This window comes from Schistocerca nitens, chromosome 5 (assembly GCF_023898315.1).
Source record: "Schistocerca nitens isolate TAMUIC-IGC-003100 chromosome 5, iqSchNite1.1, whole genome shotgun sequence".
NCBI classification, from domain to species: domain Eukaryota; kingdom Metazoa; phylum Arthropoda; class Insecta; order Orthoptera; family Acrididae; genus Schistocerca; species Schistocerca nitens.
Genome location: NC_064618.1, coordinates 646301 through 663802, shown reverse-complemented (window position 1 = coordinate 663802; position 17502 = coordinate 646301).

Genomic DNA, 17502 nt, shown 5'->3' with positions numbered 1-17502 from the left:
GAATGTAAAACTGGTGACACAGGAATCGCTCAAAACGTAGACAGTAGGAAGACTCAGTCTTTCTGTACATAAGTCGGCATTGTGTCTCTTATATTTAATTCCGATGCAATTTCTGTGTTTCATCGTCAATGGGAAGGTCCGAGGGATACAGTAACCCTGCAGAGGTGCATCGGAATGTAAAACTGGTGACACAGGACACGCTCAAAACTTAGACAGTAGGATGACTCAGTCTTCCTGTACCAAAGTCGGCATTGTGTCTCTTATATTTAATTCCGATGCAATTTCTGTATTTCATCATCCATGGGAAGGTCCAATGGATACAGTAAACCTACAGTGGTGCATCGGAATGTAAAACTGGAGACACTGGAAATGCTCAAAACATAGACCGTAAGAAGACTCAATTTTCTTGTACGTAAGTCAACGTTGTGTCTCTTATATTTAACTCCGATGTAATTTCTGTGTTTCATCGTCAATGGGAAGGTCCAATGGATACAGTAAACCTGCAGAGGTGCATCGGAATGTAAAACTGGTGACGCAGGAAACGCTCAAAACATAGACAGTAGGAAGACTCCATGTTCCTGTACTTTAGTCGGCATTGTGTCTCTTATATTTAATTCCGATGCAATTTCTGTGTTTCATCGTCAATGGGTAGATCCAAGGGATACAGTAAACCTGCAGAGGTGCATCGGAATGTGAAACTGGTGACACATGAAACGCTCAAATCATAGACAGTAGGAAGACTCAGCCTTCCTGTCCTTAAGTCGGCATTGTGTCTCTTATATTTAATTCCGAGGAAATTTCTGTGTTTCATCGTAAATGGGAAGGTCCAAGAGATACAGTAACCCTGCAGAGGTGCATCGGAATGTAAAACTGGTGACACAGGAAGCGCTCATAACATAGACCCTAATAAGACTCAGTTCTCATGTACTTAAGTCGGCATTGTGTCTTTTATATTTAATTCCCATGCAATTTCTGTATTTCATCGTCACTGTGAAGGTCAAAGGGTTACAGTAAACCTGCAGAGGCGCATCGGAATGTAAAACTGGTGACACAGGACACGCTCAAAACATAGACAGTAGGAAGACTGATCCTTCCTGTACTTAATTCGGCATTGTGTCTCTTATATTTAATTCCGATGCTATTTCTGTGTTTCATCGTCAATGGGAAGGTCCAATGGATACAGTAAACCTGCAGAGGTGCATCGGAATGTAAAACCGGTGACACTGGAAACGCTGAAAACATAGACCGTAAGAAGACCCAGTTTTCTTGTACTTAACTCAACGTTGTGTCTCTTATATTTAATTCCGATGTAAATTCTGTGTTTCATCGTCAATGGGAAGGTCCAATGGATACAGTAAACCTGCAGAGGTGCATCGGAATGTAAAACTGGTGACACTGGAAACGCTGAAAACATAGACCGTAAGAAGACTCAGTTTTCTTGTACTTAACTCAACATTGTGTCTCTTATATTTAATTTCGATGTAATTTCTGTGTTTCATCGTCAATGGGAAGGTCCAATGGATACAGTAAACCTGCAGAGGTGCATCGGAATGTAAAACTGGTGACACTGGAAACGCTCAAAACATAGGCCGTAAGAAGACTCAGTTTTCTCGTACTTAAGTCAACGTTATGTCTCTTATATTTAATTCCGATGTAATTTCTGTGTTTCATCGTCAATGGGAAGTTCCAATGGATACAGTTAACCTGAGGAGGTGCATCGGAATGTAAAACTGGTGACGCAGGAATCGCTCAAATCATAGACAGTAGGAAGACTCAATGTTCCTGTACTTAAGTCGGCATTGTGACTCTTATATTTAATTCCGATGCAATTTCTGTGTTTCATCGTCAATGGGAAGATCCAAGGGATACAGTAACCCTACAGAGGTGCATCGGAATCTAAAACTGTTGACACAGGAAACGCTCAAACATTGACAGTAGGAAGACTCAGTCTTCATGTACTTAAGTCGGCATTGTGTCTGTTATATTTACGTCCGATGTAATTTCTGTATTTCATTCTCAATGGGAAGGTGCAGGGGATACAGTAAACCTGCAGAGGTGCATCGGAATGTAAAACTGGTGACACAGGAATCGCTCAAAACGTAGACAGTAGGAAGACTCAGTCTTTCTGTACATAAGTCGGCATTGTGTCTCTTATATTTAATTCCGATGCAATTTCTGTGTTTCATCGTCAATGGGAAGGTCCGAGGGATACAGTAACCCTGCAGAGGTGCATCGGATGTAAAACTGGTGACACAGGACACGCTCAAAACTTAGACAGTAGGATGACTCAGTCTTCCTGTACCAAAGTCGGCATTGTGTCTCTTATATTTAATTCCGATGCAATTTCTGTATTTCATCATCCATGGGAAGGTCCAATGGATACAGTAAACCTACAGTGGTGCATCGGAATGTAAAACTGGAGACACTGGAAATGCTCAAAACATAGACCGTAAGAAGACTCAATTTTCTTGTACGTAAGTCAACGTTGTGTCTCTTATATTTAACTCCGATGTAATTTCTGTGTTTCATCGTCAATGGGAAGGTCCAATGGATACAGTAAACCTGCAGAGGTGCATCGGAATGTAAAACTGGTGACGCAGGAAACGCTCAAAACATAGACAGTAGGAAGACTCCATGTTCCTGTACTTTAGTCGGCATTGTGTCTCTTATATTTAATTCCGATGCAATTTCTGTGTTTCATCGTCAATGGGTAGATCCAAGGGATACAGTAAACCTGCAGAGGTGCATCGGAATGTGAAACTGGTGACACATGAAACGCTCAAATCATAGACAGTAGGAAGACTCAGCCTTCCTGTCCTTAAGTCGGCATTGTGTCTCTTATATTTAATTCCGAGGAAATTTCTGTGTTTCATCGTCAATGGGAAGGTCCAAGAGATACAGTAACCCTGCAGAGCTGCATCGGAATGTAAAACTGGTGACACAGGAAGCGCTCATAACATAGACCCTAATAAGACTCAGTTCTCTTGTACTTAAGTCGGCATTGTGTCTTTTATATTTAATTCCCATGCAATTTCTGTATTTCATCGTCACTGTGAAGGTCAAAGGGTTACAGTAAACCTGCAGAGGCGCATCGGAATGTAAAACTGGTGACACAGGACACGCTCAAAACATAGACAGTAGGAAGACTGATCCTTCCTGTACTTAATTCGGCATTGTGTCTCTTATATTTAATTCCGATGCTATTTCTGTGTTTCATCGTCAATGGGAAGGTCCAATGGATACAGTAAACCTGCAGAGGTGCATCGGAATGTAAAACCGGTGACACTGGAAACGCTGAAAACATAGACCGTAAGAAGACCCAGTTTTCTTGTACTTAACTCAACGTTGTGTCTCTTATATTTAATTCCGATGTAATTTCTGTGTTTCATCGTCAATGGGAAGGTCCAATGGATACAGTAAACCTGCAGAGGTGCATCGGAATGTAAAACTGGTGACACTGGAAACGCTGAAAACATAGACCGTAAGAAGACTCAGTTTTCTTGTACTTAACTCAACATTGTGTCTCTTATATTTAATTTTGATGTAATTTCTGTGTTTCATCGTCAATGGGAAGGTCCAATGGATACAGTAAACCTGCAGAGGTGCATCGGAATGTAAAACTGGTGACACAGGAAAAGCTCAAAACATAGACAGTAGGAAGACTGAGTCTTCCTGTACTTAAGTCGGCATTGTGCCTCTTATATTTAATTCCGATGAAATTTCTGTGTTTCATCGTCAATGGGAAGGTCCAATGGATACAGTAAACCTGCAGAGGTGCGTCGGAATGTAAAACTGTTGACACAGGAAACGCTCAAACATTGACAGTAGGAAGATTCGGTCTTCCTGTTCTTAAGTCGGCATTGTGTCTCTTATATTTAATTCCGATGCAATTTCTGTGTTTCATCGTCAATGGTAAAGTCCAAGGGATACAGTAAACCTGCAGAGGTGCATCGGTAGGTAAAACTGGTGACACAGGAAACGCTCAAAACATAGACAGTAGGAAGACTCAGTCTTCCTGTACTTAAGTCGGCATTGTGTCTGTTATATTTAATTCCGATGTAATTTCTGTGTTTCATTGTCAATGGGAAGGTGCAAGGGATACAGTAAACCTGCAGAGGTGCATCGGAATGTAAAACTGGTGACACAGGAAACGCTCAAAACATAGGCAGTAGGAGACCTAGTCTTTCTGTACTTAAGTCGGCATTGTGTCTCTTATATTTAATTCCGATGCAATTTCTGTGTTTCATCGTCAATGGGAACGTCCAGTGGATACGGTACCCCTACAGAGGTGCATCGGAATGTAAAACTGGTGACACAAGACACGGTCAAAACATAGCCAGTAGGAAGACTAAGTCTTCCTGTACCTAAGTCGGCACTGTGTCTCTTATATTTAATTCCGATGCAATTTCTGTGTTTCATCGTCAATGGAAAGGTCCAAGGGATACAGTAAACCAGCAGATGTGCATCGGAATGTAAAACTGATGACACAGGAAACGCTCAAAACATAGACCGTAAGAAGACTCAGTTTCCTTGTACATAAGTAGGCGTTGTGTCTCTTATATTTAATTCGGATGCAATTTCTGTGTTACATCGTCAATGGGAAGATCCAAGGGATACAGTAAACCTGCAGAGGTGCATCGTAAGGTAAAACTGGTGACACAGGAAACGCTCAAAACATAGACAGTAGGAAGGCTCAGCCTTCCTGTTCTTAAGTCGGCAATGTGTCTCTTATCTTTAATTCCGATGCAATTTCTGTGTTTCATCGTCAATGGGAAGGTCCAATGGATACAGTAAACCTGCAGAGGTGCATCGGAATGTAAAATTTGTGACGCAGGGAACGCTCAAAACATACACAGTAGGAAGACTCGATCTTCCTGTACTTATGTCGGCATTGTGTCTCTTATATTTAATTCCGATGCAATTTCTGTGTTTCATCGTCAATGGGAAAATCCAAGGGATACAGTAAACCTGCAGAGGTGCATCGGAATGTAAAACTGGTGACACAGGAAACGCTCAAAACATAGACAGTAGGAAGACTCAGTCCTTCTGTACTTAAGTCGGCATTGTGTCTCTTATATTTAATTCCCATGCAATTTCTGTGTTTCATCGTCAATGGGAAGGTCCAAGGGATACGGTAACCCTGCAGAGGTGCATCGGAATGTAAAACTGCTGACACAGGAAGCGCTCATAACATAGACCCTAAGAAGACTTAGTTTTCTTGTACTTAGGTCGGCATTGTGCCTTTTATATTTCATTCCGATGCAATTTCTGTGTTTCATCGTCACTGTGAAGGTCCAAGGGTTACAGTAAACCTGCAGAGGCGCATCGGAATGTAAAACTGGTGACACAGGACACGCTCAAAACATAGACAGTAGGAAGACTGATCCTTCCTGTACTTAATTCGGCATTGTGTCTCTTATATTTAATTCCGATGCTATTTCTGTGTTTCATCGTCAATGGGAAGGTCCAATGGATACAGTAAACCTACAGAGGTGGATCGGAATGTAAAACTGGTGACACAGGAACCGCTCAAAACATAAACAGTAGGAAGACTCAGTCTTCCTGTACTTAAGTCGGCATTGTGTCTCTTATATTTAATTCCGATGCATTTTCTGTGTTTCATCGTCAATGGGAAGGTCCAATGGATACAGTAAACCTGCAGAGGTGCATCGGAATGTAAAACTGTTTACACAGGAAACGCTCAAAGATTGACAGTAGGAAAACTCGGTCTTCCTGTTTTTAAGTCGGCATTGTGTCTCTTATATTTAATTCCGATGCAATTTCTGTGTTTCATCGTCAATGGTAAAGTCCAAGGGATACAGTAAACCTACAGAGGTGCATCGGTAGGTAAAACTGGTGACACAGGAAACGCTCAAAACATAGACAGTAGGAAGACTCAGTCTTCCTGTACTTAAGTCGGCATTGTGTCTGTTATATTTAATTCCGATGTAATTTCTGTGTTTCATTGTCAATGGGAAGGTGCAAGGGATACAGTAAACCTGCAGAGGTGCATCGTAAGGTAAATCTGGTGACACAGGGAACGCTCAAAACATAGACAGTAGGAAGACTCAGCCTTTCTGTTCTTAAGTCGGCAATGTGTCTCTTATATTTAATTCCGATGCAATTTCTGTGTTTCATCGTCAATGGGAAGGTCCTATGGATACAGTAAACCTGCAGAGGTGCATCGGAATGTAAAATTTGTGACGCAGGAAACGCTCAAAACATACACAGTAGGAAGACTCGATCTTCCTGTACTTATGTCGACATTGTGTCTCTTATATTTAATTCCGATGCAATTTCTGTGTTTCATCGTCAATGGGAAAATCCAAGGGATACAGTAAACCTGCAGAGGTGCATCGGAATGTAAAACTGGTGACACAGGAAACGCTCAAAACATAGACAGTAGGAAGACTCAATCCTTCTGTACTTAAGTCGGCATTGTGTCTCTTATATTTAATTCCCATGCAATTTCTGTGTTTCATCGTCAATGGGAAGGTCCAAGGGATACAGTAACCCTGCAGAGGTGCATCGGAATGTAAAACTGGTGACACAGGAAGCGCTCATAACATAGACCCTAAGAAGACTGAGTTTTCATGTACTTAGGTCGGCATTGTGTCTTTTATATTTAATTCCGATGCAATTTCTGTGTTTCATCGTCACTGTGAAGGTCCAAGGGTTACAGTAAACCTGCAGAGGCGCATCGGAATGTAAAACTGGTGACACAGGACACGCTCAAAACATAGACAGTAGGAAGACTGATCCTTCCTGTACTTAATTCGGCATTGTGTCTCTTATATTTAATTCCGATGCAATTTCTGTGTTTCATCGTCAATGGTAAAGTCCAAGGGATACAGTAACCCTGCAGAGGTGCATCGGAATGTAAAACTGGTGACACAGGACACGCTCAAAACTTAGACAGTAGGAAGACTCAGTCTTCCTGTACCTAAGTCGGCATTGTGTCTCTTATATTTAATTCCGATGCAATTTCTGTATTTCATCATCCATGGGAAGGTCCAATGGATACAGTAAACCTGCAGAGGTGCATCGGAATGTAAAACTGGTGACGCAGGAAACGCTCAAAACATAGACAGTAGGAAGACTCCATGTTCCTGTACTTTAGTCGGCATTGTGTCTCTTATATTTAATTCCGATGCAATTTCTGTGTTTCATCGTCAATGGGTAGATCCAAGGGATACAGTAAACCTGCAGAGGTGCATCGGAATGTGAAACTGGTGACACATGAAACGCTCAAATCATAGACAGTAGGAAGACTCAGCCTTCCTGTTCTTAAGTCGGCATTGTGTCTCTTATATTTAATTCCGAGGAAATTTCTGTGTTTCATCGTCAATGGGAAGGTCCAAGAGATACAGTAACCCTGCAGAGGTGCATCGGAATGTAAAACTGTTGACACAGGAAACGCTCAAACATTGACAGTAGGAAGACTCGGTCTTCCTGTTCTTAAGTCGGCATTGTGTCTCTTATATTTAATTCCGATGCAATTTCTGTGTTTCATCGTCAATGGTAAAGTCCAAGGGATACAGTAAACCTACAGATGTGCATCGGTAGGTAAAACTGGTGACACAGGAAACGCTCAAAACATAGACAGTAGGAAGACTCAGTCTTCCTGTACTTAAGTCGGCATTGTGTCTGTTATATTTAATTCCGATGTAATTTCTGTGTTTCATTGTCAATGGGAAGGTGCAAGGGATACAGTAAACCTGCAGAGGTGCATCGGAATGTAAAACTGGTGAAACAGGAAACGCTCAAAACATAGACAGTAGGAGACTCAGTCTTTCTGTACTTAAGTGGGCATTGTGTCTCTTATATTTAATTCCGATGCAATTTCTGTGTTTCATCGTCAATGGGAACCTCCAAGGGATACAGTAACCCTACAGAGGTGCATCGGCATGTAAAACTGGTGACACAAGACACGCTCAAAACATAGCCAGTAGGAAGACTCAGTCTTCCTGTACCTAAGTCGGAATTGTGTCTCTTATATTTAATTCCGATGCAATTTCTGTGTTTCATCGTCCATGGGAAGTCCAATGGGTAAAGTAAACCTCCAGAGGTGCATCGGAATGTCAAACTGGTGACACTGGAAACGCTCAAAACATAGGCCGTAAGAAGACTCAGTTTTCTCGTACTTAAGTCAACGTTATGTCTCTTATATTTAATTCCGATGTAATTTCTGTGTTTCATCGTCAATGGGAAGTTCCAATGGATACAGTTAACCTGCAGAGGTGCATCGGAATGTAAAACTGGTGACGCAGGAATCGCTCAAATCATAGACAGTAGGAAGACTCAATGTTCCTGTACTTAAGTCGGCATTGTGACTCTTATATTTAATTCCGATGCAATTTCTGTGTTTCATCGTCAATGGGAAGATCCAAGGGATACAGTAACCCTACAGAGGTGCATCGGAATCTAAAACTGTTGACACAGGAAACGCTCAAACATTGACAGTACGAAGACTCAGTCTTCATGTACTTAAGTCGGCACTGTGTCTGTTATATTTACGTCCGATGTAATTTCTGTATTTCATTCTCAATGGGAAGGTGCAGGGGATACATTAAACCTGCAGAGGTGCATCGGAATGTAAAACTGGTGACACAGGAATCGCTCAAAACGTAGACAGTAGGAAGACTCAGTCTTTCTGTACATAAGTCGGCATTGTGTCTCTTATATTTAATTCCGATGCAATTTCTGTATTTCATCATCCATGGGAAGGTCCAATGGATACAGTAAACCTACAGTGGTGCATCGGAATGTAAAACTGGAGACACTGGAAATGCTCAAAACATAGACCGTAAGAAGACTCAATTTTCTTGTACGTAAGTCAACGTTGTGTCTCTTATATTTAACTCCGATGTAATTTCTGTGTTTCATCGTCAATGGGAAGGTCCAATGGATACAGTAAACCTGCAGAGGTGCATCGGAATGTAAAACTGGTGACGCAGGAAACGCTCAAAACATAGACAGTAGGAAGACTCCATGTTCCTGTACTTTAGTCGGCATTGTGTCTCTTATATTTAATTCCGATGCAATTTCTGTGTTTCATCGTCAATGGGTAGATCCAAGGGATACAGTAAACCTGCAGAGGTGCATCGGAAAGTGAAACTGGTGACACATGAAACGCTCAAATCATAGACAGTAGGAAGACTCAGCCTTCCTGTCCTTAAGTCGGCATTGTGTCTCTTATATTTAATTCCGAGGAAATTTCTGTGTTTCATCGTCAATGGGAAGGTCCAAGAGATACAGTAACCCTGCAGAGGTGCATCGGAATGTAAAACTGGTGACACAGGAAGCGCTCATAACATAGACCCTAATAAGACTCAGTTCTCTTGTACTTAAGTCGGCATTGTGTCTTTTATATTTAATTCCCATGCAATGTCTGTATTTCATCGTCACTGTGAAGGTCAAAGGGTTACAGTAAACCTGCAGAGGCGCATCGGAATGTAAAACTGGTGACACAGGACACGCTCAAAACATAGACAGTAGGAAGACTGATCCTTCCTGTACTTAATTCGGCATTGTGTCTCTTATATTTAATTCCGATGCTATTTCTGTGTTTCATCGTCAATGGGAAGGTCCAATGGATACAGTAAACCTGCAGAGGTGCATCGGAATGTAAAACCGGTGACACTGGAAACGCTGAAAACATAGACCGTAAGAAGACCCAGTTTTCTTGTACTTAACTCAACGTTGTGTCTCTTATATTTAATTCCGATGTAATTTCTGTGTTTCATCGTCAATGGGAAGGTCCAATGGATACAGTAAACCTGCAGAGGTGCATCGGAATGTAAAACTGGTGACACTGGAAACGCTGAAAACATAGACCGTAAGAAGACTCAGTTTTCTTGTACTTAACTCAACATTGTGTCTCTTATATTTAATTTCGATGTAATTTCTGTGTTTCATCGTCAATGGGAAGGTCCAAGGGATACAGTAAACCAGCAGATGTGCATCGGAATGTAAAACTGATGACACAGGAAACGCTCAAAACATAGACCGTAAGAAGACTCAGTTTCCTTGTACATAAGTAGGCGTTGTGTCTCTTATATTTAATTCGGATGCAATTTCTGTGTTACATCGTCAATGGGAAGATCCAAGGGATACAGTAAACCTGCAGAGGTGCATCGTAAGGTAAAACTGGTGACACAGGAAACGCTCAAAACATAGACAGTAGGAAGGCTCAGCCTTCCTGTTCTTAAGTCGGCAATGTGTCTCTTATCTTTAATTCCGATGCAATTTCTGTGTTTCATCGTCAATGGGAAGGTCCAATGGATACAGTAAACCTGAAGAGGTGCATCGGAATGTAAAATTTGTGACGCAGGGAACGCTCAAAACATACACAGTAGGAAGACTCGATCTTCCTGTACTTATGTCGGCATTGTGTCTCTTATATTTAATTCCGATGCAATTTCTGTGTTTCATCGTCAATGGGAATATCCAAGGGATACAGTAAACCTGCAGAGGTGCATCGGAATGTAAAACTGGTGACACAGGAAACGCTCAAAACATAGACAGTAGGAAGACTCAGTCCTTCTGTACTTAAGTCGGCATTGTGTCTCTTATATTTAATTCCGATGCAATTTCTGTGTTTCATCGTCAATGGGAAGGTCCAAGGGATACGGTAACCCTGCAGAGGTGCATCGGAATGTAAAACTGTTGACACAGGAAGCGCTCATAACATAGACCCTAAGAAGACTTAGTTTTCTTGTACTTAGGTCGGCATTGTGTCTTTTATATTTAATCCCGATGCAATTTCTGTGTTTCATCGTCACTGTGAAGGTCCAAGGGTTACAGTAAACCTGCAGAGGCGCATCGGAATGTAAAACTGGTGACACAGGACACGCTCAAAACATAGACAGTAGGAAGACTGATCCTTCCTGTACTTAATTCGGCATTGTGTCTCTTATATTTAATTCCGATGCTATTTCTGTGTTTCATCGTCAATGGGAAGGTCCAATGGATACAGTAAACCTACAGAGGTGGATCGGAATGTAAAACTGGTGACACAGGAAGCGCTCAAAACATAAACAGTAGGAAGACTCAGTCTTCCTGTACTTAAGTCGGCATTGTGTCTCTTATATTTAATTCCGATGCATTTTCTGTGTTTCATCGTCAATGGGAAGGTCCAATGGATACAGTAAACCTGCAGAGGTGCATCGGAATGTAAAACTGTTTACACAGGAAACGCTCAAACATTGACAGTAGGAAAACTCGGTCCTCCTGTTTTTAAGTCGGCATTGTGTCTCTTATATTTAATTCCGATGCAATTTCTGTGTTTCATCGTCAATGGTAAAGTCCAAGGGATACAGTAAACCTACAGAGGTGCATCGGTAGGTAAAACTGGTGACACAGGAAACGCTCAAAACATAGACAGTAGGAAGACTCAGTCTTCCTGTACTTAAGTCGGCATTGTGTCTGTTATATTTAATTCCGATGTAATTTCTGTGTTTCATTGTCAATGGGAAGGTGCAAGGGATACAGTAAACCTGCAGAGGTGCATCGGAATGTAAAACTGGTGACACAGGATACGCTCAAAACATAGGCAGTAGGAGACTCAGTCTTTCTGTACTTAAGTCGGCATTGTGTCTCTTATATTTAATTCCGATGCAATTTCTGTGTTTCATCGTCAATGGGAACGTCCAGGGGATACAGTAACCCTACAGAGGTGCATCGGAATGTAAAACTGGTGACACAAGACACGGTCAAAACATAGTCAGTAGGAAGACTCAGTCTTCCTGTACCTAAGTCGGCATTGTGTCTCTTATATTTAATTCCGATGCAATTTCTGTGTTTCATCGTCCATGGGAAGGTCCAATGGGTAATGTAAACCTACAGAGGTGAATCGGAATGTCAAACTGGTGACACTGGAAACGCTCAAAACATAGACCGTAAGAAGACTCAGTTTTCTTGTACTTAAGTCAACGTTGTGTCTCTTATATTTAATTCCGATGCAATTTCTTTGTTACATCGTCAATGGAAAGATCCAAGGGATACAGTAAACCTGCAGAGGTGCATCGTAAGGTAAATCTGGTGACACAGGGAACGCTCAAAACATAGACAGTAGGAAGACTCAGCCTTTCTGTTCTTAAGTCGGCAATGTGTCTCTTATATTTAATTCCGATGCAATTTCTGTGTTTCATCGTCAATGGGAAGGTCCAATGGATACAGTAAACCTGCAGAGGTGCATCGGAATGTAAAATTTGTGACGCAGGAAACGCTCAAAACATACACAGTAGGAAGACTCGATCTTCCTGTACTGATGTCGGCATTGTGTCTCTTATATTTAATTCCGATGCAATTTCTGTGTTTCATCGTCAATGGGAAAATCCAAGGGATACAGTAAACCTGCAGAGGTGCATCGGAATGTAAAACTGGTGACACAGGAAACGCTCAAAACATAGACAGTAGGAAGACTTAGTCCTTCTGTACTTAAGTCGGCATTGTGTCTCTTATATTTAATTCCCATGCTATTTCTGTGTTTCATCGTCAATGGGAAGGTCCAAGGGATACAGTAACCCTGCAGAGGTGCATCGGAATGTAAAACTGGTGACACAGGAAGCGCTCATAACATAGACCCTAAGAAGACTCAGTTTTCATGTACTTAGGTCGGCATTGTGTCTTTTATATTTAAATCCGATGCAATTTCTGTGTTTCATCGTCACTGTGAAGGTCCAAGGGTTACAGTAAACCTGCAGAGGCGCATCGGAATGTAAAACTCGTGACACAGGACACGCTCAAAACATAGACAGTAGGAAGACTGATCCTACCTGTACTTAATTCGGCATTGTGTCTCCTATATTTAATTCCGATGCTATTTCTGTGTTTCATCGTCAATGGGAAGGTCCAATGGATACAGTAAACCTGCAGAGGTGGATCGGAATGTAAAACTGGTGACACAGGAAGCGCTCAAAACATAAACAGTAGGAAGACTCAGTCTTCCTGTACTTAAGTCGGCATTGTGTCTCTTATATTTAATTCCGATGCATTTTCTGTGTTTCATCGTCAATGGGAAGGTCCAACGGATACAGTAAACCTGCAGGGGTGCATCGGAATATAAAACTGTTGACACAGGAAACGCTCAAAACATAGGCAGTAGGAGACTCAGTCTTTCTGTACTTAAGTCGGCATTGTGTCTCTTATATTTAATTCCGATGCAATTTCTGTGTTTCATCGTCAATGGGAACGTCCAGGGGATACAGTAACCCTACAGAGCTGCATCGGAATGTAAAACTGGTGACACAAGACTCGCTCAAAACATAGCCAGTAGGAAGACTCAGTCTTCCTGTACCTAAGTCGGCATTGTGTCTCTTATATTTAATTCCGATGCAATTTCTGTGTTTCATCGTCCATGGGAAGGTCCAATGGGTAAAGTAAACCTACAGAGGTGCATCGGAATGTGAAACTGGTGACACTGGAAACGCTCAAAACATAGACCGTAAGAAGACTCAGTTTTCTTGTACTTAAGTCAACGTTGTGTCTCTTATATTTAATTCCGATGCAATTTCTGTGTTACATCGTCAATGGGAAGATCCAAGGGATACAGTAACCCAGCAGAGGTGCAACGGAATGAAAAACTGGTGACACAGGAAGCGCTCATAACATAGACCCTAAGAAGACTCAGTTTTCTTCTACATAGGTCGGCATTGTGTCTTTTATATTTAATTCCGATGCAATTTCTGTGTTTCATCGTCACTGTGAGGGTCCAAGGGTTACAGTAAACCTGCAGAAGCGCATCGGAATGTAAAACTGGTGACACAGGACACGCTCAAAACATAGACAGTAGGAAGACTGATCCTTCCTGTACTTAATTCGGCTATGTGTCTCTTATATTTAATTCCGATGGTATTTCTGTGTTTCATCGTCAATGGGAAGGTCCAATGGATACAGTAAACCTGCAGAGGTGGATCGGAATGTAAAACTGGTGACACAGGAAGCGCTCAAAACATAAACAGTAGGAAGACTCAGTCTTCCTGTACTTAAGTCGGCATTGTGTCTCGTATATTTAATTCCGATGCATTTTCTGTGTTTCATCGTCAATGGGAAGGTCCAATGTATACAGTAAACCTGCAGAGGTGCATCGGAATGTAAAACTGTTTACACAGGAAACGCTCAAACATTGACAGTAGGAAGACTCGGTCTTCCTGTTCTTAAGTCGGCATTGTGTCTCTTATATTTAATTCCGATGCAATTTCTGTGTTTCATCGTCAATGGTAAAGTCCAAGGGATACAGTAAACCTACAGAGGTGCATCGGTAGGTAAAACTGGTGACACAGGAAACGCTCAAAACATAGACAGTAGGAAGACTCAGTCTTCCTGTACTTAAGTCGGCATTGTGTCTGTTATATTTAATTCCGATGTAATTTCTGTGTTTCATTGTCAATGGGAAGGTGCAAGGGATACAGTAAACCTGCAGAGGTGCATCGCAATGTAAAACTGGTGACACAGGATACGCTCAAAACATAGGCAGTAGGAGACTCAGTCTTTCTGTACTTAAGTCGGCATTGTGACTCTTATATTTAATTCCGATGCAATTTCTGTGATTCATCGTCAATGGGAATGTCCAATGGATACAGTAAACCTGCAGAGGTGCATCGGAATGTGAAATTTGTGACGCAGGAAACGCTCAAAACATACACAGTAGGAAGACTCGATCTTCCTGTACTTATGTCGGCATTGTGTCTCTTATATTTAATTCCGATGCAATTTCTGTGTTTCATCGTCAATGGGAAAATCCAAGGGATACAGTAAACCTGCAGAGGTGCATCGGAATGTAAAACTGGTGACACAGGAAACGCTCAAAACATAGACAGTAGGAAGACTCAATCCTTCTGTACTTAAGTCGGCATTGTGTCTCTTATATTTAATTCCCATGCAATTTCTGTGTTTCATCGTCAATGGGAAGGTCCAAGGGATACAGTAACCCTGCAGAGGTGCATCGGAATGTAAAACTGGTGACACAGGAAGCGCTCATAACATAGACCCTAAGAAGACTGAGTTTTCATGTACTTAGGTCGGCATTGTGTCTTTTATATTTAATTCCGATGCAATTTCTGTGTTTCATCGTCACTGTGAAGGTCCAAGGGTTACAGTAAACCTGCAGAGGCGCATCGGAATGTAAAACTGGTGACACAGGACACGCTCAAAACATAGACAGTAGGAAGACTGATCCTTCCTGTACTTAATTCGGCATTGTGTCTCTTATATTTAATTCCGATGCTATTTCTGTGTTTCATCGTCAATGGGAAGGTCCAATGGATGCAGTAAACCTGCAGAGGTGCATCGGAATGTAAAACTGTTGACACAGGAAACGCTCAAACATTGACAGTAGGAAGACTCGGTCTTCCTGTTCTTAAGTCGGCATTGTGTCTCTTATATTTAATTCCGATGCAATTTCTGTGTTTCATCGTCAATGGTAAAGTCCAAGGGATACAGTAAACCTACAGATGTGCATCGGTAGGTAAAACTGGTGACACAGGAAACGCTCAAAACATAGACAGCAGGAAGACTCAGTCTTCCTGTACTTAAGTCGGCATTGTGTCTGTTATATTTAATTCCGATGCAATTTCTGTGTTTCATCGTCAATGGTAAAGTCCAAGGGATACAGTAAACCTACAGATGTGCATCGGTAGGTAAAACTGGTGACACAGGAAACGCTCAAAACATAGACAGTAGGAAGACTCAGTCTTCCTGTACTTAAGTCGGCATTGTGTCTGTTATATTTAATTCCGATGTTATTTCTGTGTTTCATTGTCAATGGGAAGGTGCAAGGGATACAGTAAACCTGCAGAGGTGCATCGGAATGTAAAACTGGTGAAACAGGAAACGCTCAAAACATAGACAGTAGGAAGACTCAGTCTTTCTGTACTTAAGTGGGCATTGTGTCTCTTATATTTAATTCCGATGCAATTTCTGTGTTTCATCGTCAATGGGAACCTCCAAGGGATACAGTAACCCTATAGAGGTGCATCGGCATGTAAAACTGGTGACACAAGACACGCTCAAAACATAGCCAGTAGGAAGACTCAGTCATCCTGTACCTAAGTCGGAATTGTGTCTCTTATATTTAATTCCGATGCAATTTCTGTGTTTCATCGTCCATGGGAAGTCCAATGGGTAAAGTAAACCTCCAGAGGTGCATCGGAATGTCAAACTGGTGACACTGGAAACGCTCAAAACATAGGCCGTAAGAAGACTCAGTTTTCTCGTACTTAAGTCAACGTTATGTCTCTTATATTTAATTCCGATGTAATTTCTGTGTTTCATCGTCAATGGGAAGTTCCAATGGATACAGTTAACCTGCAGAGGTGCATCGGAATGTAAAACTGGTGACGCAGGAATCGCTCAAATCATAGACAGTAGGAATACTCAATGTTCCTGTACTTAATTTGGCATTGTGACTCTTATATTTAATTCCGATGCAATTTCTGTGTTTCATCGTCAATGGGAAGATCCAAGGGATACAGTAACCCTACAGAGGTGCATCGGAATGTAAAACTGTTGACACAGGAAACGCTCAAACATAGACAGTAGGAAGACTCAGTCTTCATGTACTTAAGTCGGCATTGTGTCTCTTATATTTAATTCCGATGCAATATCTGTGTTTCATCGTCAATGGTAAAGTCCAAGGGATACAGTAAACCTGCATAGGTGAATCGGAATGTAAAACTGGTGACACAGGAAACGCTCAAAACATAGACAGTAGGAAGACTCAGTCTTCCTGTACTTAAGTCGGCATTGTGTCTGTTATATTTACGTCCGATGTAATTTCTGTATTTCATTCTCAATGGGAAGGTGCAAGGGATACAGTAATACTGCAGAGGTGCATCGGAATGTAAAACTGGTGACACAGGAAACGCTCAAAACGTGGACAGTAGGAAGACTCAGTCTTTCTGCACATAAGTCGGCATTGTGTCTCTTATATTTAATTCCGATGCAATTTCTGTGTTTCATCGTCAATGGGAAGGTCCGAGGGATACAGTAACCCTGCAGAGGTGCATCGGAATGTAAAACTGGTGACACAGGACACGCTCAAAACTTAGACAGTAGGAAGACTCAGTCTTCCTGTACCTAAGTCGGCATTGTGTCTCTTATATTTTATTCCGATGCAATTTCTGTATTTCATCATCCATGGGAAGGTCCAATGGATACAGTAAACCTACAGTGGTGCATCGGAATGTAAAACTGGAGACACTGGAAACGCTCAAAACATAGACCGTAAGAAGACTCAATTTTCTTGTACGTAAGTCAACGTTGTGTCTCTTATATTTAACTCCGATGTAATTTCTGTGTTTCATCGTCAATGGGAGGGTCCAATGGATACAGTAAACCTGCAGAGGTGCATCGGAATGTAAAACTGGTGACGCAGGAAACGCTCAAAACATAGACAGTAGGAAGACTCCATGTTCCTGTACTTTAGTCGGCATTGTGTCTCTTATATTTATTTCCGATGCAATTTTTGTGTTTCATCGTCAATGGGTAGATCCAAGGGAT